This window comes from Macrobrachium rosenbergii, chromosome 12, assembly GCF_040412425.1.
Source record: "Macrobrachium rosenbergii isolate ZJJX-2024 chromosome 12, ASM4041242v1, whole genome shotgun sequence".
Taxonomy (NCBI): domain Eukaryota; kingdom Metazoa; phylum Arthropoda; class Malacostraca; order Decapoda; family Palaemonidae; genus Macrobrachium; species Macrobrachium rosenbergii.
In genome coordinates this window covers 8,852,070-8,876,659 of record NC_089752.1, presented here as the reverse complement: position 1 = coordinate 8,876,659, position 24,590 = coordinate 8,852,070, and the positions used below count along the sequence as shown (strand labels likewise).

Genomic DNA, 24,590 nt, shown 5'->3' with positions numbered 1-24,590 from the left:
TATGTTTGAGAACGCTTTGCAATATTAACCAAGAATGCATATAGACCAAAATGAAATATGAAGTTGATGCTGTTTTTTTCAAGTTCACATAATAAATGAAGTTACACTATTGCTTGATCCAAAACTACAAAATAAATTCTTCAAGCGGGTGCTAAATAGAAAATGAATAAAGTCTCTTGACATAAAGTTCATTCGGATAGAGAAAAGGGACCAATGAAGGTAACAAATTACCATATTTTCCTTTTCCTTTGTGTTTACTTTATACAATAAGAAAGGCTCTGATATAATAAAGACTTTAATTTCATGCGAGAAAACTACTACATAAATGATGAAAATGCTAATGGCTGATGAATAATTCACCAGAAAGAGAATGGTTCTATTTTTGTGAATTGGATTCCAGATAAAGAAATGGAGAGACATTTTTTTTTCTTCTTTCTTCTTTTTCTTTCTTTCTTCTCTCTCTCTCTCTGATTACTGGATAGCTGTAATATCATATAAGAACAATTTCATTTTATTATTTTCTGAGAGAGAGAGAGAGAGAGAGAGAGAGAGAGAGAGAGAGAGAGAGAGAGAGAGAGAGAGAGAATCATTACAAAGAATGTTTCCAAACGAGTCACAAGTGAGAACAAGTTTTTAACGACAGCCCTTATTCACCATCCCGGCCTCTTTTCTCTCTGTGTGTTTGTGAAGCCTTAGCGAAACAAATGGATTTTCCTCCCCCAGCTTAATGGGCAACTGATGGCGGGAATGACTTAACAAGGAGCATTGGCGAATTGAAAGTGTTTCACGTCTGCTTCCAAGAACACCGCTCGCGCAGCACTTCGCAAATGGGATTTGGCGCGCAATTATCTGCTTCTTTGCTCTCAGGTTTTCGATCAGGAACTTTTGTTCGTTTCTGGCATCTCGCCTGATTAAAATGCGGTGGTTGGAGAAGTCTGCACAAAATTTCATTCTCAGTTGAAACGTTCGGTTTTTGTCGCCACCCTGGAGTAGTATATATATATATATATATATATATATATATATATATATATATATATATATATATATATATATGTTTGCACACTCATAAAAACTAAACACACACACTTCACTTATATATATATATATATATATATATATATATATATATATATATATATATATATATATATATATATATGTATATATATATATATATATTTATTTTTTTATCCTCCATAGCAGGGAGAAGCTCCACAGAAAACAACGCAGCAATCACTGCCTCATTCATACTTTAATGTTGAAGCTGGATGAACTCTCCTGTGCAGAAAAGCTTTAACTGCTCTTCATGCACCTGCACACAGCTCATCAGCAAGAGTTCAAACCGCCCAAGCACACTGCTCTATTCACCTCATTCTGCTCACGGTCCTCTCCAAATAATTCTTTCTCCGCTCCTCTTGCCTCCTAATACGACCGCATTATACACTATTTTCACCACTAATCCATCTCAAAATATTGATCCATCCTTCCAGCCACTCTAACCGTTTTACCCTTGCTACGTATCGCCTACTTCTTTTACCTTCATGTCTTGAAAAGACGCCCTAAAACAAGATATAGAGTTATTGGATACAACAGGAATTCGACATTCTTAAATGAATATCATGATAATGGAACAAAACCGGTTTCTTATTTAGTCAAGGTACTGTCATTTATTCGCCCGTGTAATATCCGGAGCACAAGAATTTCATTAAAATACAGTGTTAGTGAGGTCAGAAAAAACCGCCAGTTCAAAGAAAATTCTTGGAGGTTAGTCCAAATTTTTGAAGAGGAAATAATGGAACAGTGCTCGAATATTTATTTGTATTGAGAGCAACTAGCAGAGTCCTTTTGCATTTTAGTAAAGGTAATTTGATGTTTATGTTGACATACGCATTCCCTTCATATAAGATAACAATCACAAATTTACACACACACACACACAGACACACACACACTGCCGAGTTAAGCCACAGTAACTGTTGAGTAACCCCGAGAAATACCAGACATCGTTGGGAAAAGATGCTTGCTTGAATAAGAAATTGTATATGTATATATATATATATATATATATATATATATATATATATATATATATATATATATATATATATATGAATATTTATCACATCACCGTGACATTTTATGTACACAAACATTAAGCTATAAGTAATCAGCACAACCACTTACACTCGGAAATAACACCGAAGGGGGAATTATGATTGATAAGTGATAGTCTCCTGATGAACTCGATCGAGTCCATCAGGTGACTATCACTTATCAGTTATAATTCCAATTCGGTATTATTTCCGAGGTAGAGCGAATTGATATTAAATGAAATTTGTACTTATTGTTTGTATATATATATATATATATATATATATATATATATATATATATATATATATATATATATATATATATATATATATATATATATATATATATATGTGTGTGTGTGTGTGTGTGTATGTATATATGTATATAAACTTTATCACTTATACAGTTGTTCTGTGCATTAATACATTGATAGGGACTATTAAAACTGGATGGTATCTAGAGGAGATTTTATTCAGGAACAAAGTTTTCTTTCTAGGACTAACAGTTCTTATTGTCAAGCATTCTACGGATACTTGACAATGAGGACTGTTAGTCCTAGAAAGCCTGTAACTTTTCCTGAATAAATATCTCCGCTAGATACCATCCAGTTTTAATGAGGTCCTGTCAGTAATTATATATATAATATATATATATATATATATATATATATATATATATATATATATATATATATATATATATATATATATATATGTGTATATGTATGTGTGTGTGTGAAATATTTATGTCCAGTTTTTAACCATTATTCCCAACAAACGCTATCGTAATTAGCTGCACCGTTTTTGACAAATCAAGAAAACTGATGAATCAGAGAAATAAACAAACGTCGGGAAAGAATGCTAGTACGCCGTGGAAAAATAATTCTGTAATGTTCCCTTCTGGTTTTATAACCATTAATCAGTACACGATTAATTAGCGATTAAAAAAAATGGCTAATATAAAAAAAGAGAGAGAGAAAAAAAACATTAATGAATTGTGGGTCTAAATGAGTCAGTTTCACCGATGAAATTTGCGTTTTCGCTGTCCAGCTAGTTATGTGCCCAATTTTTTTCCCAACTCACTTTGGAAATTATGACGTCGTCCACTTCTCTCCCCATTGTGCTAATGAAGCACCGCCATACATGTATTTTTATTAATGTTTTTTATCTTCACCAATCAATATTGTTTCGCTCACCCGAATGAATCGTTTCTGCGTTGGAGACATAACGAAAAGTTATGACACGTATAAACATTGCATCCACGATGGTTTGGTAAATCTGAGAGTACGCTAACATTTTACCGTGGGAGTTATTAAATAATTAAATAATTAATCATTTTTTATCTGCTTCCAGTAGTTTATTTTCTAGGAAGTTCACTGTCCAGGAAATTACAGTTAAACATAAGAGCCTGTTTTTAATTACATCAAGACCTGGAAATCAACCGGAAATTGAATTGTTAATGACCCATAAAGAGCAGACCCCGTAGGGGGGGTAGTGCAGTTAGTTGCACTTCACGGGGTGCACTGTAGGCATTACTAAAGGTTATTTGCGGCGTCCCTTCGGCCTCTAGTTGCAACCTCTTTCGTTCCTTTTACTGTACCTCCATTCATATCTTTCTTCCATCTTGCTAGCCACCCTCTCCTAACAATTATTTCATAAAGCAACTGCGATGTTTTCCTTCTGTTACACCTTTCAGACCTCCTTTTCTGTCAATTTCCTTTCCAGCGCTGAATGACCTCATAGGTCCCAGTGCCTGGCTTTTGACCTAAACTCTATATTCCATTCCATTCCATTCCATTCCATTCCATTCCATAAAGAACAGTTGATAACGAACATAAATTTCTGACAAGCTTTGCGCTCTAACAATGCACGAACCTTTTAAAGAGTGTGAAATTTTCCATTTAGTTTATTAATCCAACCTCTCCATCATAATAGTTTAGGATATCCCAATTACCTAAGACATACCTCGGAGGCACGGTGGTATTCCTATTGCTAGCAAAGCTTCTTTAAGCGGTAAACAGGCATCTCGATTTAGCAATATTTTTTATTATATTTAGCATAGCCTTATATTGGATTCATACGTCACTACTCGGGATACTGCTTTTATAGTAAAAACAATTTTTTATTCATTTGTTTTTAGAATGAATAAAAGACGATTCTTCTAATTAACAGCCAAAAGATGTTTTCGATGTGTCTTTTCTAATTTTATATGTAACTCCTTCTCAACAAGTCCTTCACTTACACATTCATACTATGGACATGAGCATTCACTGAATTTTTCAGTTTAGAGATTATTTCTTACCGATTATTACTAGCAAGAAAATTCCATTCATGCTATCGATATCACTGTTTTCCGCATTAAAGAGACGAGATTTTCTCCAACTCTTGTTGGTTACCACTCTTTTTTTTTCTGGTCAAGTACCCCTCCCCATTTTTTCCATACCCAGTATGTTGACATTAAAAAGACCATGCGATTTTGCAATTGTCCATACATTGCTGCTCATTCATTTTAATGCTTTTCATTGCTAGATGGCAATTCAACACTGGTATAAAAAAATTGTCTTTTTCGACTTAGAGAAAAACACATACAGAAGTTGTCCTTTTTTTCTTAGGCTGAGAGAAAAACTAATGGGTTTTGTTATGTTAGTTTGACTGAGTGTCACCTTTTGACGCAGGCCATTCTCAGAAGTAGCTCTGGGTCTTTGAATGACTTAAACACAACATTGAAGAGCAATCTTTCTCTTAATCCAGACGCTCTCTCTCTCTCTCTCTCTCTCTCTCTCTCTCTCTCTCTCTCTCTCTGGTTCTCAACAAAAGATACCTGTAAATGAAATTCCGTTTTTAGCAAACCAAGAAAACTAACAATCATGAAAGGCAGTGAAAGCATACCAATACTTTGCTTAAAAAAATAATTCTGTAACATCCCCATTTTGCTTTGTAGTCGTCACTCAGCACAGGATTAATTAACAATGTAAAAAAGAAACAAATAGAAAGTGAGAGAAAAACAGCCATTAATGAACTGTGGATCCAAATTAGACAGTTTCATTAATGAAATTTGCGTTTTCACTGTCCAACCAGTAACGTACCCAATTTTTTCCCACAACTCTTTGGAAATTACGATGTTGTCCACTTCTCTCCCCATTGTGCTAATGAAGTACGGCCATATATGTACGTCTGTTTTTTACTTTATTAATCAAGATTCCTTTTTTTCGTTCACCTCGACAAACCGCATCTGTCTCTGACGAGGTTATGACGAAACGTTATGATATTATGATATTATATTGGCGATGATGAAGTAAATCTGAGGCTACGGATGGTTTTGAGTATTAACCATTTATTCTGGAATTTAGCGAATATCAGAAAAATTATGAAAACAATGTTACACCAGTCGTTTTGATATTCAGTGAAGGATTATATCGCTACCTTGAAATTGGTGGAATTCAGTACTTGAAAAACGTTACAATCTAACATTTCACCTCCGCGAGTTATTTCTAATAATTAATTTTCAAGTTACTCGGTCGAGAATTAGTGTACAGAGGACAAGCTCAATGTAACTTTCAACTGAAAACTAGGAATGCAAGGGAAATTATATGGGTTGATAAAACCTAAATGGCAAATTATATATACATGAAATCAGTTATTCTGTTTTACATGTTCCAAAGTATCTCCAATAAATTTGAAACTACTAATCACTATTCTGCGCTGACATACTCTGTGTGTACCTTTTTTTGGGGGTTTGTAATTCCCCAAAGAGTTTCATAGTAATTTATGATGCTCAAATCACATTAGACATATCAACATTTCCTTCAAATGTTGATTCTGCTTCTAAAAAAAAAAAGTTAGCATTCTTACGACTTGATTTCCTTTCTGCTTCTAATTGTCGAACCTAACAATCGTCTTTACCATCTCTATCTCGCTATTGTTTTCACAATAAGGACGTTTCTTTCTGGAGAGGGAAAAATTTAACCTAATCAAAAACCTTACCTTCACTTCTTTTGAACCTCATTTTCTTTGCCGTAGGACTCTGGACTAGGTTGTTGAGCGCCTCTTCTTCAACCACGACACTTTACTCGATTGAACCATTGGGGTATAAATACTCACAAAATTGCTGGGTCCATTAACGGTTTCTTCTTATTCAGCGCCAGTAATAAAATTAACCCCCAACCCCCCGTGTCCCCGATATATTTGGGTGTAGAGCTCAGTGTTCTTATTTTCTAGTCCTGTTTTCAGCGGGCTCTCGCCACATGAACAAAAAAGATATCATGTGCTCATGCATGTGTCTGTATTTGCCTGTTCATTCGCTGATCAAGCCATGCAAGGCTAACTGGTGGTGCAAAAACTCATGGGCTAAAGCTTTCTTTTTCGTCGTTGAAAGGAAATTATCGACATAAGACACCAGAATCCTCATCTCTAATTACACTAATTACTTCCATTTAATTAGCACTGAATCTACGTCACCTTTTGAGGCGAGACGCTTAAAAGCTTCTCTTGCCTTTCAGCGAATTCAGAACAGCTCTCCTGAAAGTAATTGTATATTTCACGTGAACTCGCAACATTAGCTAATTTATCGAATTAGTGTTTGGCTGTTGTTAATGACTACAAAAAATCTATACTGGTCCATGACAAAATGCCTTATCAGAACAGAATCACTTAACTTAATGGAAAGAGCTGTGACGCACGGGTCTTTCTTAACATTTATCTTGATGATCTTTTAAGAATTTTCAGTTCTTTGCTTAGCAAAATTTAGCTTGATATTTCAGTCACGTTTACCAATCTCTCTAATTGTTTTTGCCTCGGTAGGTTGTAAGCTATCCCTTCAATTATGGTTTGCGTCGTTGATCGGAGTATTTTTATCTTTATTTGTGACTGCTGAGTCCTCTCACGTGCCAGAGTCAGTTCCTTTTCCCTTTCTTTCAACTTTAATGAAAGGAAAAGTTCCCGAACTGTCATTCACATTGCATGTTTAGAACCTGACAACCAAAATTATATTCCAAAAGGTCTCTGTCGATTACTCTGGAAATGTGTGCAGTGAATTTCTGCACGCTGACGTAAAGTATTGGGTCCACGTATGTATGTATGATATATATATATATATATATATATATATATATATATATATATATATATATATATATATATATATATGTGTGTGTGTGTGTGTGTATATACTGTATATATATAATATATATATATATATATATATATATATATATATATATATATATATATGTACACTTTTATATATATATATATATATATATATATATATATATATATATATATATACATATATATAAAGGTGTACATATATATATATTATATATATATATACATATATATACAGTATATATATACTGCACAAGAAAGCACCAAAACAGAGAGCTTGGCACATGGGTTTTCCTTCATTCATCACGGCCTACGCTTCGATATCCTTGTCTCATCATCAAGGCTACAATTACAAAGTAGAATATTAAAATACAGCAAAACAAGTTAGTATGTTTGTTCAGATAAATCATGATAAAGTAAAACTTCAATACAAAAGGTAAGTCTAAAATAAAATTGTCAAAAAAGAGAAAGAACAAGAATGTTTCACCTAACAGACCTTATTCCTCAAAGTTCAGTGCATTTCTCCAGGAGGTGGAAGAGTTCTGGGCGGAATGATTCCAAAGTCAGATTCTGGATTTCTTCAGACACATGCAATCCTAACTGGGCCAAAATTTTCAACATTAAGTGACCCAACGGTATATGATAAAGGTCGCAGGTTTTTGGCTGAGTGTTGATATTTTCGTTTCGAAATGGAATCAGCAGGTAATTCTAGAAATTCGAGACAACTTTGGAACAACAGCAGGCATTCGATTTGTAAGAACATAATTTTTTTTTCTATAAAAGTAATATACAGATTTTTCAACTCAAAATATAACTTGCTTGACCTTTAGAATTTATGAAGTGTTTAATTCATCTCATGTGGTAAGTATGAACCACCTGCATTATGAGGATCACAGTAATTACTACTCCTGTCATACAGCATCAGTATTTATTACAACAGAACTATTAATAAGAAACTAGCAAATGCAAGCCATAGCAAGCATCTGCTAGTCTTCTATTATATTACTTTCCTTGGCTGCCTTTCTGCCTCTGTTTGCTTGTCCAATACTAAAGAACAGAGTTCTATGGAGGAGAAATCGGATTTGGTCCTTCCTAGAGACGAAAGGCTTCGAAGATTTCTTTAGGGGAAGCCCACGTTCTTGGAGATGAATTCCGAAGGCTTCTGTGAATTCTGAAGGCTTCTGGGAATTCTGGAGGTTTCTGGGGCTGGAAACGTTTGTTCGTTTTTTTGTTTGAATGCACACTTCGAGATTCACGAGGCTGAAGCAGGAGGAGCCAAGGACGGCTGGATTCTTGATAATCCAATGGGTATTTATCCAGGAATTCTTCAGGAGCTGAAGACAGCTTCACAGGATCCTGGAGTCCTGAAGACGTCTTCAAGAAGACATTATAAGCCAATGGGCGTTTCTCCAGGAACCCTTCAGGAGCTGAAGACGGCTTCACAGGATCCTAGAGTCTTTAAGACTTTAAGAAAACGTTATAATCCAATGGGCCTTTCTCCAGGTATGCTTCAAGAGGTGAAGATGGCTTCAACGGATCCTGGAGTCGTGAACATGTCTTCAAGAAGACATTTTAATCCAATGGACGTTTCTCCAGGAGTCCTTCTGGGAATTCCGAAGGCATCTGGGAATTCCGAAGGCTTCTGGGAATTCGTAAGGCTTCTGGGAATTCCGAAGGCCTCTGGGGCTTACGAATCCAAAGGCTTCCGAGCCTGGAGATCGTCTTGAAGCCTTTGTATTCTTGCACAATACTAAAGAACAACGTTTTATGGAGAAGAAATCGGATTTGATCCTACCTGGAGATGAAAGGCTTTGAAGATATCTGCAGGGGAATTCCAAAGGCTTCTGGGAATTCCGAAGGCTAGCAAATGCGAATGATAGCGACCGCCTGCTAGTTTCTGTTTCATTCAAATATAATTCTATTTCCTTTTAAACATCGACAAGAGTAAATACTGTTCCTAAGAACAGAGCCAGCTTACGAATAATTTTTCTGCAAGAAACTTTTCTAGTCCTGCATCCAAAGAACTGAGTAACTTGTTATGGTTTTATCTAAAGGCATGATTGTCGTAGCTGAGTAAGGCCGGGTATTCACAATTAGGTTTACCAGTCAGTTCACCCACGACCAATGAACTGACAGGTGGACTGACAGGTAAACCTGATCGTGAATACCCGGCCTAAGACGCGTGAGTTCAGGTTTGTTTGAGATTGAGAAACTGACAGAAGGTTCGATGCATCTATTCGGGATTTCCAAGTCTTCCTCCTTGCTGATACACGGAGGCAGTCTCGTCCATCGTGCTTCTCCCTTTAGGGCGCTTTCACGTTGGAATTCTGTTGCAATTAACCTTTACGATTTCTGGGGATCTTTATGGAAAAATTAAGATCTTCAGTAATTAAAGTCTTCATAGCGTTTCTTTATGGACTTTTCCACTTGAATAGTATGATCTTTCTCATTTTTATTTATCTTATATGGTTTTTTGACATAGACATATCTGAGTATTCTTTCACCGTTGATGGCGGTTTTCCTCGTGTTCTTGCTATCCTTCATTTTGTAAAATATCTCTTTTGTAGAGCTACATACTAATGGAATCCTTTTGACTTCTCTCTCTCTTTTCCTCTGCACTTAAATACAACTTACATATTTCAGTTTTGTCCTTTAGCTAGCGCCGGCACCGCGTGGTATTTGTTCATAAAAGTATTGGGACAAAGACGGCGGGTACAAAAGCTCTTCAAATTTATTTACATCCTATTTGGAGCATCGTAAAGTTTTTTTTTTTATCTTTTTAGATAAAACTATGTACACGCGCGTCCCGGCTCAATAAAACAAAAACAAGTTAGAATAAAACTCATTTCGAAACAATTGATTTGTTTACAAAACAGTCCTTATTGTCTGAAAAAAGTAACAAGGCCATATAATGGAAAAGAACAATTCCTATTGAAATAAAACAACCTTTCATTAATTAAACTGAATAATGTATTGAGTACATCACAGACTGGTGCATACAGTATTATTTAACCCGACTGAATAACAGAGGTAACGTATGAATACGTAAAAACAAAGAAGGGAATTTGGGAATAATTCAATAATCCTATCGATCATTTCCTCCAAGGCCTCTCAATGAGTAGCGAATCGCAGAACTTAACTAATGACACCCGTACCTTTATGTGTAGATTTACGGCTGAAATGTAGACGCTCCTCACCAGGTGTCAGACGATCAGACTCGAGACTATAATTGTTTTTTTATTATTTATTTTTTTTTTACACGAACCGCTGTGAACGTAACCATACTGTATTTTAGGATCGAATCGAAGAAGGACTCTGAATGTTATTATTAAAGTATACATGGTGTTGAAACGTTCTGACGGGATCTGAATGTCATTATTAGTATTAATGGAAACAGATTGAAACAAAGCAACAAAACTAAGCCACTTACAATAAGCCAACACGTGCGTGAAATGTCACAAAAATGCAAGATTAGAGATAAGCATGACTCGGAAGAAAAAGATTATAAATAATTCAGGTAGCTATTATGTTTCATTTCCAGAAAGCACAGGATAACACCAGTTGAATATAATGCCTCACACATCAAAAAGCTATATGAAAACACAGAAAGAGAAAGAGAGCTGGAATATGAGAATGACCGCTAGATTTATCGGAAGTATTGTGAAGCAAGTCTGCTCCGTTATCGTTCCGAGGTACAAAATTTTTCATGCAAAAATTTTTCAAAACAACCCGATTTTTTTCCAAGTGTAAATAAACATAAAAAAAAATATTGCAGCGGGGGAGAGGTTCTAATAAATATCAGTTCAGATTCAGATGTAAAATTGCTTCTAAAATAGCAAGCGATCTTCCAAGGGTGCGGAGGACCAAATGTACAAAGATACAAAGTGTTCTCTCTCTCTCTCTCTCTCCCCTGAGGACGTCAGCCTGATATCAGTCTTGATTACAAACCTGCAAGGAGATAACAAATTAAAGCAAAATTGCATTTGCACATTTAAATTAACGTCTTTTTTATTGGAGCTTATTATAAAAACTGATAAACTGATGTAACAAGAGTCTAAAATACTTGCTGCTGACAATAACTGATAACATTTTCATGTGGTTCTCTTACTCATAAATTTGAATAAAAAATCTTTTGTTACTTAGATTCTAATCAAACGATGGACCTTTGAAATAAACGGAAATTTATTTCTGAGTGTTTGTTTGCTTGTTTGTGTGTGTTTATTATTAACGTTAGTACTTTGGAACGTCATTTAGATCCTTTGATCGCAGAAGTGCAAAAGTATTACAAATCAGTGCATGAAATTGTTCCGGAATGCATGATGCATTTTATTAGTCTGTTTAGTTACTGGAAAAAAAACATTATTTCTAAACGGGACAACAAACCAAAAAATATGAAAAATATAATAATTGAGTGGCATTTCAACAGAGCTCACAATAACACAATCAGACCGTAATTCTTTCAAACAGGGGCAGAGATTATAAGTGTTTACAAAATCAGTTCACCTAACTCTTTTAAAAGTACAGGAACGGTTGCTGACAATCAGGGTTACTCTTCCCTGGTAAGGATAAAAAGATCATGATACGCAATACCATATCATATTCAGTAGTCTGCATAGGTCTGCATGCACAGAATCTTGTTCACCACTGTGTATTACCTATTCATCTTTGCTTTGATGTAAAACAAGATACGACAAATGCTCTCATAATTTTTTAATGCAATCTTGTACCGTGGCATTGATGCGTGCAGTACTAGTGCATTTCATTCCGTCTCTCCGTATACATGATGTAAAATGCCACAGTTTAATATCAGACCTATACCGCGTTGGAGAGGTTCACTGTTTTACACGATGTTAATTTTCTCAGTCAGGTGAATATGAGATATTCTTTCCCGAAAATTTATCTCAGCGAAATTTTTTATTATTATTCAGCTTTTCTTGTCATCCAGCATATTCTGTTATTCTCTTAGTTTTTTGTATTGTCCAATAACTACAACGTATGGAAGAAATACCGGGATCACTTAGATCTGAATTAAACTTTGTGTTCCTGCCAAATCGTCGCCATAATATTCACACGAAGTAGTCAGGAGCTTTGAGTTCTACCGACGAGTCTCCACGATATTTTTTTACTTTCAAGTGCAGTCTTTAAATCTCACGAAGACAACGGTGAACATTAATGTCTTTATTAAGACTGTGAGGAAGAGTTAAGTGATTAAAAGCAAAACAATCTCCCGGGAGAGTTAGATGATAATTACAGAAAGTAAAATGTTGTGCAGAAATTATCGATGGACGTCAATCACGGACACATTAGAAAAACAGACTTTGATCCTTGAATTTTGACGAATATAAAAACAAAACACGGAAGGACATTCTAAAGTAATATATATGTGTATTATACACAAACATACACACACACACACACACACACACACATATATATATATATATATATATATATATATATATATATATATATATATATTATATATATATAGTATATATATAATAAATATATGTATATATATATAAATGTATATATATATATATACATACATATGTGTGTGTGTATGTGTGAGTGTGATTGCGCCTCGTGTGCGTGTTGTCACTAAAAGATGTGATTTTACTGAACCGATAGAGACCAACAGATTTTATCAATTTTCAGTGTTGAAGTCCAGGGAATGCCTTTGCCGTCGTTCGCAAGTACAAAATCATCAGTCTGCCTTAAGTATTTTTATTTTGGCATATTCTTGCTAAATATATTATGTATTTATGATATTTCAGGGTATGGCACCAGTAAATATCTTTTGAACCGATTCGGTGTTTATCGCTAACTAGTTTTCGTGTAGTTTTGACGCTATTCTAAAAGGTAAGAAAGAAATTGCTCTAACATTTGGGCTTCATTAATTGTAACGTTATAAAATTACAAAAATATAAAGTTGAAATTTCCGGTGCAAGCCCACCGGCAGTAATGAGGAAACAATTATCACCGAAGTTATCATACGTCAAAATTAAACATTTGAAGCTTTATATCTGTATTTGTAATAATGCAATGACTGTAGCCTTAATTTCCCATTTTCTTTTATGAAATAATTGACATGCCCATTATAAAACTTTGGTATCAGTTAAAAATAACTTAAATATTGAATGGCTCTGGATGAGTGACGTCATCAGTAGGGCAAATTTAAACCTGTATCTTCGTTTGTTAAAAATACGATGAAAAGGGGCAATTCTACTTACTGGAAAATCTTATGTTATTGGAGACCTCGAGCAATACTCTAAAAATGTATTCACATAAAATTCTTATATCTCATTCAGTAAACAGTAGCATATATTTCCTTGTTGCTAACAACTGTGAGCTCGGTTGTCATACAGTAGATTTGAGAAAAATGTCTGGAATATATTTGAACTCTTATCAACAGGATTATAAATACTATTGTATTATGTCATCTTCATCTATTGGTTCAACCCCCTGTTTATCGACAGGAAAATGAACTGGGCTCAAACACGACTTCTGTAACAACTGGCATCACTGTCCAAACGAGCCGTGGCGGCATTCACTAAAATGAAGCAGCCATTTTTGATATTCCAAGTGCCATGAAAGAGGGTTGTTTACTGAAAAAAAAAAACGAGCTTTTAAGCGCAATTGGGAGCAGGAGGGTGAGATCTAGAGAAGGTTGGATAGATGTTGGAAATGATGTAGTGAAAGAGCCTTGACATCCAGGAAACCCGAGAATGCTTTCGGGTAGGGGTGAATGTGGCAGTGTATATAGGGGTGTTCGACGCGCTGTTTATGAGCCTTCTGCATAGGTGTTTGAAGTGTTTGATGTTTTGGAAGTTTTAGTGCACAGGAGGTCATAGGCAATTCAGCACTTGAAGTACAGTTAGGCAATAACCGTTGCGTTGCTTTTCGTCTGGAGCTATGGTAAAAAAAAAAGTATAGTGTGGGTGGCTGTCTAAAAAGATATAAAAATTATTGGGAAATTTAAGAGCAAAAATTTCTGACGTTATTGAATGTGCTGGTAAATTTAGTGTCAGTTGTATCCTTGATTTTATAGTAGTACTGTATTTTATATCATTTATGCCTATGCTGGATGACAGAAAATGAGAGACAGAGAGGGAGACTAACTTAGTGATTTTTCGTCTTAAAACAATCAGGTTTGATATTTATGCTATGATACTGATGAAATCTGAACTATTTCTAATGTGATTTGTTTTCAGAAATTCCCAGTGATCATTTCTTTTCAAGAGGCAGAAAATTTATATATATGAGTAGACAGTATACATATGTACATATATATATTATTATATATATATGATAACCTATATATATATATATATATATATATATATATATATATATATATATATGTGTGTGTGTGTGTGTGTGTGTGTGTGTGTGTCTATAAACATATACGATATATATATATATATATATATATATATATATATATATATATATATATATATATATATATATATATACAGACGCACATATATACATAAAGTATATGTGTGTGTTTATGTGTGAGTGTTTGTGCGCATTATAGAAAAGTTCTGAATACCTTAAAACCAGTATCTTGTAAAATTAATGCATCCCATAGGAAATAGGAACAAATAGTACTGACCAACGTACATGCGACCTTTCTAGACAGAATTCATCGTCATTTCCCTGTTCAAGAAGAGAAGAGAAATTAAATACAAAAAACATCTCTCAATTTCCGTGTCAGTAAAAACTTCATGAAAGGCGTTCTTTATCACTAGTGTGGAAATGATATTGTGGAAATCCCCACAAGTAAGCTGAAGTTATTTCATTGTTGAATGGGAATTCAGTGCAGCGTTGACTATCTTTCGCGAAATGATTTAGACAATTAAAAGCCCTTAATTTTCTTTGGGAATATGAATCATTTTGTTTTGTATATAACATCATTTTTATTCTTCATTTTCCAACATCGCTCTGTCAGCAATCTCCCCTTTATCGCAAAGTTCAGGAGGGCTACTTTCTTTATTTCATAAACAGAACTCAATTTTCTTCTCACTTGTATTTTCAGGGCTTTTATTATTTTCTGAAAAGAAAACTATTGTGCCGGCTTTGTCTGTCCGTTCCCACTTTTTCTGTCAGCCCTCAGATCTTGAAAACTACTGAGGCTAGAGGGCTGCAAATTGGTATGTTGATCATCCGCCCTCCAATCATCAAACATACGAAATTGCAGCCCTCTAGCCTCAGTAGTTTTTATTTGATTTAAAGGTTAAAGGTAGCCATAATCGTGCTTCTGGCAACGATATAGGACAGGCCACCACCGGGCCTTGGTTAAAGTTTCGTGGGCCGCGGCTCATACAGCATTATACGGAGACCACCAAAAGATAGATTTTTTTCGGTGGCGTTGATTTTACGCTGTACAGAAAACTCGGTTGCGCCGAAGAAACTTCGGAACATTTTTTACTTGTTTTTTTATTGTGTGACTACATAAAAACACGAAGGCGAAAAATCTCCTTTAATCCCCAGAAAAAAAAGCTTAATTATAGCATGGAACTCCTCTTCCAACATAAGTAATGGGGATTATGACCATTATCTATTCTTCGGCTTTCTCATATTCGGGATTATTGGCTTAATAAACAATTACGCAAGTGATTCTTCTTTTTCAGTCTCTCTCTCTCTCTCTCTCTCTCTCTCTCTCTCTCTCTCCTCTCTGCTAGACCGTCGACTCCACTCATGCAAAAATTCACAAGCCCTCACTAGTTATGGAAGTTATGAAGCATCTGGGACATTGTTTACCGTCTTAATCTCTTTCCGTCCTGTGTCTTTTAATGTTATTCCACCGAACGTCTGACAGACGGAAGGTCTGGGATCAAAAAGCGGCTCCTCCGGGTGGCCTTTCTTCACGAAACGCAGTTTTCAATTTTACCTGTTTTGCATAAGTGACGTCGTTCCCCAGATTATGAGCACAAAGCTTTCATAATGCGCCGAGAATAAGGTATATTTTTTTCATTATAAGCAGAAGCGCTCGCTTGAGCGTTCTGGAATTACTTCCTTAATGAGGTTTTCAGAATGGCAACCCTTTGCATTTGCATTCTATTCTGGGATTTCAAGCACTGCAAGCAAATCAGATTTACATATGTTTGTTTATTTCTTTATTTAATTTCATTGTTTGCGCATTTATTTACGCAGTAATTAGGTTATGTAAATAAGCTCTCACATTAGTGTTACTAATGTGTATCAGTTGGTAATATCGTAATTAGGAATTTAATATTTCGAGATTTTACATTGGGTAGCTCTTAAACATAACCGGCCGGATTACCATCGTTAATTGTCAGGCCGTGGTCATTAATCTACATATTTTTTCTTCTGAATGAATATTGTCCATTTATCATCCTGTCCATATGTTAGTTCTCTTTTTATTATTTCATTTGCTATTTTTCTTTTTAATTGAGGTATATCATTAGTTAATGGCGTTTTTTCTTATTTGTTATGAATTTGTCCACATTATGGTAAATCAAATGTGTGGATCAAGTGTCATCCAGCCTACAATGTCCAATTTATAAAAAAAAATTAATGGGAGAATTCTCTTCCACACTGAATAGTATGCAATAATTAAACGAGGATTCAGAACATACGAAGGCATAACTACTTAGATGCAGGGTCCTTTGGTGTTCTCTTCGTTCTTTGCAACGTTCTTTTTGCCCTGGCAACGATGTATTTTTTTTATGTTTTTTGCGCTTTAATATTCTTCCTTTTCCGTTTCCAACGTGGTTTTCCAAAGGCAATATTTACCCGTTAGAATGATCATCTTATCATTTAAGAATTAATCATTCTGAGAACCTCATCAAAAAGTTTAGACATTTGCCTCCTCGGTTATGTTCAAATCTTTGCACCAATAACATGCCGAGAAGGCAAGGACTTGGCAGGGTGAACAGACCATTTAGTATTCTCTGCTCCAGCGAACAGGCAGCTGAGTTAGGTAACAAGAGGCAAAAGAAAATAAAAAGAACAAATGTAAAGATAAAACTAATTAAAAAAGAATGTTTAAACCACGGTTTTAATTGTTTTTTTCAATATTGCATTATCGCCGACTTTGAACATGTGCACCAAATCTGGGCGAAATCAGTTCGGTAGAAGTGGGTCAAATATCGGTTGCAAGTTTTGACCTAAACAGGCAGACAGACAAAGAAACAGACAGGCAGAGAAGCCAAGTTAAACAAAAGCATGTAAAAATTTGGTAATTTTATTGCTTTATAATATAATTTATGTGTTACAAGTACCCATTCCCACAACATGCCATTGGACAGAGTAATAAAAAGGGACGTCTAGATACCTAATATCGAAAAGTCACTCAGGAGAAGGAAAGGAGAAACTGAAAGTGCTCTAGCGTAGAAAAATATCTAATATGTCTCATGCCATTTAATACAGTCTTTGGAAGCGCTTTCATTATAATACCTTGCGCAGTGTAAGTTTCTCCTGCAATGTCAGCTGTGTCATGGACTGAACGGATGGACGGGTGAATTAATTTGTCAGTGAAATAAAAGGCTGAATTCAAATATGGTTAAAATGTGGTGTAATGGTATAAAAGAATCCATTGACAGTCAGGCTTTAGGAGGGTCTAGCTGGACATAAGTGTGTCAAATAATCCACAACATAAATTGGGTTCGAACAGGTTATTTCATGGGCGAAAAGAAATTGTCAGGAGACGTCAAAAAGTCGGTGAGTTAACTGAACGTAAATGATTCACAGGCCTCAACGTCAGGAACGTTGTTTCCAAAATATACAAATAAAATTAAATTGTCTATGTAGAATGAAGAAAGTTCCACCTTTTTTTGTATTTTTTATACCTTTACGACAATTAACAAACGGAATGAGCCTACTAAAAATGAAGACGGAAGAAAGGATGGGAAATACACGCTAATAACTCGTAATTTCGTGTTTCTGGAGAAAGAGAGAGAGCCATTGACTTGTTGAGAATATTTTTTATTCATGGACATTCGGATAATTGTTCCGCAGTAATTGGTATTCCAAAAATCTTTTACTGGTGTTAAAATGGAAATATGAATATCGTAAAAAAAAACATAGGTTCTCGTTGTACTCTAACAACGAATGCAAATAACGATGAAAATTTAATGTCAACTGAACAGCTTTAATATTCATGATTTCAAGTGCATCAGCTTCATATGAACAGGGTGCTGGGAAAAGCATGTAGCTATTATTTATATATATATATATATATATATATATATATATATATATATATATATATATATATATATATATATATATATATATATATATATATAAAATATATGCATATATATATTTTTTTATTTATATATTTATATATATTATATGTACATATATATGTATATATATATATATATATATATATATATATATATATATATATATGTATACACACATATAGATAGATAGACAGATATCCGATTCATCCCTTATAAGTGACTGCCAAAAAAGAACACTGATAGCTTTGCAAACAAAAATTAGCATTGATGAAGGTATTTAGCTCCTTCGTTGTTGTTTATGTATATTCAATGTTTTCTGGTTTATTGCAGGGCAGGATATATCGTAAATGTGTCTTCGCCACCTTCATAATGTGCAGGTGCTGGAAAAAATATGAAATATCTCGGCGGCAAAAATAAGGTAAAGTACGTTTTTGCTTGTAAAGTAGCGTTATATTTTTCCGTCGATAATACTAATTTGGGAAATAAATCTTTAGATCAGGTAAACAAATGTGACCACCTGTTGCTGACGCTAGATCATACTTCACTAGAAGAGATTTAGTGTAGATTTCTTAACAGTTCGGTTTTTCATCTCTTCAAACCACATCTGTAATGAAATAACATAACCCTCAACCGGCTAAATAAATCACTGGATATAAATTGACGTCAGTGGGTTTCAAAACTAAATATTTCGACCTTCGTCGTTTTTACGCTCATAATCAATCATTTAGTCAGTTATCTATTTCTATCCGGTAATTCCATCTTTTGTGTTTAACAGGAACGATGGGAAGCAAATGTTATATGGAGTATCCCTCATAATGGATTGAATTGTTAGTTTTATCATTATTACCATTATGTTTTATCGCGAATATTAACAAACGTTAAAGTGTTTCGTTGTCTATATATATGAGAAAGGTGTCTTCAGACCGAAAAACGTTAGCCGTTAAGAGGATAACATCTTAAAACTCGAACCCTGACATTGGTTTCATGCAGTAAAGAATCTTCTATGACTACTCCTTTTGAGTATATATTTATTATGATTAAAATTCGTTATGATTTTGTGAAATTCTGTACGCCATCAATAAATGAAGCGAAAGCTTAAAATGATGATATAAGATACTGAGATATTTTCAAACTCTTTCAGAATTTAGAGACGTACGATTTCGCAGGAATTTGCAAATTAGCATTTTCACAGAAGGACTTTTTATCGCTCGACACACGTACATACACCCTTTTCGCACGCAGACGGTTTAGCTAAAGTTGAAACGTCCACAGCTTAAAAAATAATGACTGCCTTTCTGCTTCCATTTGTGACAAAACACAGTTACCGGTTCCTTTCGAATTTCGGGGTCCAAACGAGGTCAGATGAATATTTCCCCATTTCTGTGAAACTTTGCTGATGGTCTGCAATCATTTGCAGTCTCAAGTTGACAAAACTCCGCGTCATTATTCCAGTGGCAGGTGGCTATTCGTGCCTCCAAGTTTCAAATCTTATTTAATGAAGAATTATGATGTCCTGATTTTTCTCCAACATTAGTTTTCATTAGTTGTTTATATTTTTTCGCTATAGCTTCCATGATGTCTTCTTCTTCTTCTTCTTCTTCTTCTTTTCTTCTTCTTCTATTTCTTCTTCTTCTTCTTCTTCTTCGTATTATTATTATTATTATTATTATTATTATTATTATTATTATTATTATTATTAAGATTTCTGTTTTCTCTGGTTGATTTCCTCCGACGTTTCAAACTCGCTCTGGCGTTTATTTTCAAAGAGTGAATGAAATGGCATGCAGGTTACAAGGGTTTACATAGCAAGTGGGGTGGGGCTGTGGGTGTACAGTTGTCGGGTCGGTTACTCAGCTGCATTTTGGTTGGTCACGGGTTGGTGACGAAGTCGGTCCCGGAGGCGTTGAGAACTTCTGGGCCTAATGGCTGTTGGAATTTGGGAGTGGCTGTTATCCGGGATTATAGGTCATTCAGGTAATATGCCTTCTGTGATATTATTATTATTATTATTATTATTATTATTATTATTATTATTATTATTATTATTTCAGTCTATTTTTATTAACGTTAATGATTGTAGGGATATCAATGATATTAAAGCCACGAACAGTCATTATCAGACAAAGATACTAAAACGTAAATAAGATAAATTCTGAATACATCTTGGTAACTTGTTGGATGTTATGATGAAAGTAAGATTTCTCAAAAAATCTTACTAAGATTTAGTAATCTTACTTAGTAAGATTACTGAGAAAAAGAAAAAAAATATTACTAGAGGTTGACACTATGGGGCGGTTGGATGCTGTCAAATACAAGTAAGATTAATATCGCGAAGGTTACAGTTATTTGTCAAGGTGTTATTAATGGCGGTCAGTGTATAATAAACAATGCGGTTCATTCTGACCCACAGATGTCAGCTCTACTCCGCTGAGATACTGTCTTTTTCTCCATTAGTAAATAGTTCATAAAAAGGTGTGGGAATCGTGGATACCGGAAGCAAAGGAACACTTTTATTTACGGCGTCAAGGTAACTAAAGGATTTCAGAATGCCATTTAATAATGAAATCCGCTTGGCAGATGGAGGGTGGGGGTGGTCTGGCAGATATTATGTAACATCAAAGAGAGATGAGGAATTCTCCTCAGTTGACTAAAACCTTTGCCTAAATGGATTTATAGAAAAGGCTCATCTACCCGTATGCGTGAGATGAGAAAAGGGTTAAGGTCAGGTAAAAGCTTGGTCAGTGATTAGAACTGCTGTTGCCACAACCCAGCCGATTAAAATGATTAAGATAGTAATTAAGTAGCATCAGAACTTAGAAAAAAGTTCAGTATATCTTAGTTTAACCAGACCACTGAGCTGATTAACAGCTCTCCTAGGGCTGGCCTGAAGGATTAGACTTATTTTACGTGGCTACACTCTAAAAAATTAAGGGTATAAAAGGGGTAGAAAAAGGGTATTTCTAGTGGTTAAAATAGCATACCCTATCGGGGTATATAAGAACTATAATATACCCTTTACAATATACCCTTTATCAAGGGTATAACATATACTTGAGATACCCTTTACTTAGGGTGTATTGCAGGTAAAGAATACCCTTTGCAGGGTATTCTATACGATGTATATACCGTGTATATTAATTATATGATTAATATATTAATCCATTGCACCATTATGTGTAGTTATAGCATACATAAAATCATAAGGTCAATGATTTTAAAAAGTTTGGTTTATCAATTTATTATTTTATTGCACTTGAAAATCAAAAGTATATATATATTACTATATGCATATATGTAATATATATATATATATATATATATATATATATATATATATATATATATATATATATATATATATATATATATATATATATATATATATATATATATATATATATATATTGCTATATGTATATGTCAGTAACATCGCATGTGGTGCTGTCTACAGCAGGTCATCAACGGCGCCCGCCCAGCCCGCCGCATTCTTCAGCAAGAAATTCAATCCTGCAGAGACCGCCACAGCACCTTCGACAGGGAACTCTGCGCGATGTACTGCGCAGTCCGGCACTTCAAGTTCCTCCTGAGGGGACGCCACACCAGCCATTGGTTCACACCTTCACCAAGCAAGGGGACGATGGTCTTCCAGGCAGCACCGCCACCTCAGCCATAGCCGAATTCACCTGCTCCATCATGTACCTCCCCAGCAGGAAAAAATCCTAGCAGACGCCTCTCCAGAGTCGAGTTGAACACAGTGCAGCTCGGAGTAAACTCACCAAGACCTCGCCAGAGAACAGGCCGCTGACCCAGAAACCCCGGCCCTACCGCATCGCCATCACGTCCCTTAAGTGGTCGGACGTGACCCCCCCGAGGCCCAAGTGTCCTCTGCGACATCAGTGACGGGTCAGCCCGCCCCTTGGTTCCAGCCCTCACGCCGCCGCCAGGTATTTGACATAATTCACGGCCTCTCACATCCTCTGGCAGAACCATGGCCAAGCTGCTCAAAAGTGTTTGGCACGGGGTGCAGAAGGACGCCACGTCCTGGGCGAAACAGTGCCTGCAGTGCCAAACCAGCAAGGTGGGTCGCCACACGCAGCACGGGGTATGCGAGTTCCCGCAGCCAGAGCGCCGCCGCCACATTCATGTCGACGTCATCGGGCCCTTCCCCGTCAGGCGGGTCCAGATACCTCCAGACGGGTGGTAGACCGCTTGGACAAGGTGGCCCGAAGCCACACCTATGCAAGAAGCCACTGCCAGCGCGCGTGCCGAGGCCCTGCCTTCCAGTTGTTAGTCACTCAGCGCCCGGACCACATCACAACCTGTCCGAATTGTGGTCCGCCCTGGCTCAGCTGCTGGGGACCACGCACCACACCACCACGGCATACAACCCGGCTGCCAACTGGTCGAAGCGGTTCCACAGATCCCTGAAGGTGTCCCTCATGGCCCGCTGCACCGCCGAGGACTGGAAACATCAGCTGCCGTGGGTCCTCCTCGGCTTGAGAACCACCCCCAGAGCCGACAGCACCCCATCCGCAGCCGGAAAACTCACGGTGAGCCTCTTGGTCCCGGCGAACTTGTGACAGAAGATCGCCACATCCCATCACTGCAGAGACTCCACGACGCGGGCCGGCAAGTTCGCCCTTGCAAGCGCGCGTACACCGAGAGGTCGGCCACCTTCACACCGCCAGAATTGTCATCCGCCACCCACCTCTTCGTCAGGGCCGACGCCGTCCGCCATGAAGAACTGGATTAGATTGACGAAAGAACAGTTCGTTCCGCTCCTCTGTTAAACCTGGTGACACCTCACATTGAAAAAGCTGATACTAAAATGAGGAAAGCTGTGTCTGCTGCACAGCGATTGACCCTCACTCTTCGTTATTTAGCAACAGGTAGGCTATGTTACTTGAATTGTTTATGCCTAGACTAGGCTAATATATCCTAGGCTTGGTGTATTAATTGGTTATGCATGAAAGATGCTGATCATTTTGTATCTGTACACTGTTCGTTTTTGGGTTGCTATTCATGTTTGATAGATTCCTGTAGGAAAAAAGTGTTTAGTCTAGGCTGGGTGTACATTTTTGGATTTTCAGGGGAGGAAAGGACAAATTTGGTCTTGGCATAAGTTAGCCAAGGCCAAGATTAAGATTAAGGTATTCGATAAAATTGTACATAAGGCTACCCAGACTAGACTGCAACCTAATGGCAGGGCATCAAAGTAGCCTAGGCTAGGTTAGTAAAGTATTACCAATCTCAAAACAACCACCTAACCTAACCCTAGCTATACTGTCTATTAATTGTAAACATAATTAAAAATAATTGCGTGTTTACACAATTTATAATAAAAAGTAAATTTTGTGGTTGCACTATTATATTTTAAACTTTATAGTTGATGACAGTATGGTTATTAATTAACTGATAATTCCAGATAAGCTGTAGTACAATATGTCAAGGCAAAAATGCAAGGTTTACAGTATGTACATTAGGAATATATATTTATACTATTACTAAGGGAATTTTTCTCTCATTTCAGGAGAATCACAAGTTTCCTTGGGTATCAATTTCGGATTAGCCATAATCTGGTTTCATCCTCATACCAGAGACATGCAGAGCCATATACAACATAATGAAAACAGAATATTTAAAACTTCCATCAACTCCTGAGGAATGGAATGAAATTGCTCTGCATTATTTCCAGCAATGAATTTTCCAAATTGCATAGGGGCACTAGATGGGAAAAGGGTGCTAAATGCAAAGCCCCCACATTCTGGTGCTGGTTTCCCATGATTATAAAGGTCATTTTAGTATGATCATGATGGCATTAGTTGATGCATCTTACAAGTTCCTGTATGTAAATATAGCTGCTAATGGAAGAGCCAGCGACGGTGGGGTTTGGGATAGGTGTAGCCTAAAGGAAGCAATAGATAGTGAAGTTTTAAATATCCCATCATCATGTTGCTTACTTTTCACTGATAAGCAAAGCCTATATGTCATTGTTGGTGATGAGGCATTCCTAATTAAGCCCTATTTGATGAAAAACCTTTCCCAGGAAGGAATTAAACAAAGTAAAAACTATATTCAATTATAGGTTGTCAAGAGCAAGGCGCATATCAGAAAATGCCTTTGGTATCATTCAGTAGTATTTAAGGTGTTATCAAACCTATCCAAA

General features: G+C 36.1%; 1 long non-coding RNA gene across 9 annotated transcripts in view; it reads left to right on the top strand.

Annotated features, from left to right (window-relative positions):
- LOC136844376 (uncharacterized) overlaps window positions 1–24,590 on the top strand; it is a 388,477-nt gene that overhangs the window by 228,838 nt on the left and 135,049 nt on the right. For all 9 annotated transcript variants that reach the window (XR_010854844.1, XR_010854849.1, XR_010854845.1 and 6 more), the window contains one exon: window positions 18,755–18,842. This is a non-coding gene — a long non-coding RNA (uncharacterized lncRNA). The remainder of the gene's footprint in view (window positions 1–18,754; window positions 18,843–24,590) is intronic.